Raw genomic sequence first — 2,465 nt, 5'->3', positions numbered from 1 at the left:
TTCCAGCATACGAACTGACCTTGACGTCCCACCGCAGCACAGGGCACCAGCAAGCACACACAGCACACACGCCGAGCGCAGCCAAAAAAGCCGCTGCCACAGCACACGCACGCACACACTCGCCAATGAAATATACCACGGATTATAGACACTGGAAACGATTCGGTTCCCTTTCAGCAGTTTCAGGTACTCTTTAACTCTCTTTTCAAAGTTCTTTTCATCTTTCCCTCACGGTACTTGTTCGCTATCTTGAGGGCAGGAAGGCACTTGCGTGTTACTGTGCAAATTGAGGTCTGTATTGATATTTAAGCCTATACCTGCCTGGATTTCTACCTTCTATGTCTTTCATCTGCTAAATCCCTTACCAGGCTCGGCTGCATGTCCCTTCTTCCCTTGACCCATCATCCCAGCTGTGTTATCTTCAGATCCACCGGATCCATGACGTAATCATCATGGTCACCCTATTATGGGTACACTCATCCGGATCCAGGTCGCTTGGATCCACCTCACTATAATTGTACACTCGCCGTGGATCCGAGCTCTCCAATCATCCAACATCATCTTGCAACCGTCTGTGATCTCCATTGTCCCACGAAAGTTCGAGGTCCACTGCATCCATCATCCCTATACCCTGGATCCAGGTCCCTCAAGGCGGGATCCTCCCTCCATGGATCCGAACTCGGAAGTATGGGATCCGGGGTACCTCGCGGTGAATCCTGACTTCTCGTTAGCCGTGGCTACTAGATCCACCTTCGGATGGCACCTACCACCATTCCTTCATAGGATCCACACTCGATCCACTGGTACATGGTATATCCCATATCCACCTAAGTGAATCCAGGTAAGGGTGGATCCGAGATAAGTCTTGGTGGATCTTGTCTTCCCGTACATCGCTCATACCAGATCCACCGTCATTCCATACGGGGTGCCGCTCGTCATGGCTAATCCACCACAGGCAACTTGCATCCGTGCCACCAACCCAAATCCTCTCTAATCACTTGAAATTGTCACTGATTCGGGATAGTGACCCCGCGTCAGGCCCATTCTCTTATTTCTGAGAAAGCACTTCACCACAGTTGCAAGATGATGTTGGATGATTGGAGAGCTCGGATCCACGGCGAGTTAGTGTACAATTACAGTGAGGTGGATCCAAGCGACCTGGATCCGGATGAGTGTACCCATAATAGGGTGACCATGATGATTACGTCATGGATCCGGTGGATCTGAAGATAACACAGCTGGGATGATGGGTCAAGGGAAGAAGGGACATGCAGCCGAGCCTGGTAAGGGATTTAGCAGATGAAAGACATAGAAGGTAGAAATCCAGGCAGGTATAGGCTTAAGTATCAATACAGTCCTCAATTTGCATAGTAACACACAAGTGCCTTCCCGCCCTCAAGAACCGGAGCTACATTGGCCGTACGAGCTCCGTGAAGGTTGGGAATTGCGAATTTAGTGTTGGTAGTGATAACTGGATAATACGTTGGCCAGATCCTACAACCTAGTGAGCTTTTTCTTTACTTGTGCAGATCCGACAGGTTAACCGAATTTACTACTTGGTCGGTTACACCCTAGAGGTTCTCAACTCTCAAGATCCCGTCACAGGAGGCGGCAAGTACAACGCCAAGGAACGCAAAGGCAAGGGACACACCCGCAAGGCAACCCTCCGGCCAGATCCACGATCTAGGCCCCGGATCCATAAGCTCAAATATTCGCTTAGGATTCGGAACCATCCACGGACGCAGAGTGAAGATTTTCCACTGCTGCTCCACCCCATCCCCACGTCTCGCCAAGACACTCAAGCTTCACCACTTGAGCTCTTCGGAAGTTACCGAGAGAGCAAGATCCCGCCCTACCGACGGGTACACAAGGTGAGGAAAGTTCAGCAGAACACGGATCATCGGGGGACCCCCTCCGTTAGTCGGTGTCTGGGTGCAGTTGGTAAGCTGGATCCGGCAATCTCGCAGATTTTGCTGATCCCGCTACACCACAATGGTGCGCGTGTTCGGATCTTTTGGTGACTCGGGATTGCACCGTGAGTCCCAAGAAGATGCTCAAGTGAAGATTGAGCCAGGGGAAGAGGCGTCGTCGGAAGTCGGATCGACGAAGACGCTGCTGAATGAAACCAGATCCGCGAATCGATGGAGTTTTGGGAGGAACTCTGTCGACGGAAGAGAGGTGGATCCGGATCCGGATCTAGTAGAAAAACCTCTCTATCCTCCCCAGGTCCCCTCGGGGACCCCTGCGGATCTTGACGCAAGTCAAGATTCGCTAACAAAACAAGGAAAAGTGAAGGCGAAACGGTATGCATTTGCAGATTCACCGGTTAAGCCAACACTGTACCTAAACCCAACCCCGCTAGTCGAAGAAACGAGAAAGAAGACGAAAACGAGTGAGACTACGCGGAAGAAGATGCAAGCTCCAGAGTCGGAAGAAGACCAAGCTGGATCCAGTTCAGGCTGGTC

General features: G+C 51.2%; 1 non-coding gene across 1 annotated transcript; it reads right to left on the bottom strand.

Moving 5' to 3' along the window:
• Positions 1-3: 3 nt before the first annotated feature.
• Positions 4-249, bottom strand: PITG_33493 (the record flags this gene model as incomplete). The annotated part of the gene is made up of 1 exon (XR_009934887.1): positions 4-249. It is a non-coding gene; the product is annotated as a 28S ribosomal RNA (ribosomal RNA).
• Between the last annotated feature and the right edge of the window lie 2,216 nt (positions 250-2,465).

This window comes from Phytophthora infestans, genomic scaffold (assembly GCF_000142945.1).
Source record: "Phytophthora infestans T30-4 supercont1.276 genomic scaffold, whole genome shotgun sequence".
NCBI lineage: Eukaryota > Oomycota > Peronosporomycetes > Peronosporales > Peronosporaceae > Phytophthora > Phytophthora infestans.
This window is presented reverse-complemented; position numbering and strand designations above follow the sequence as displayed.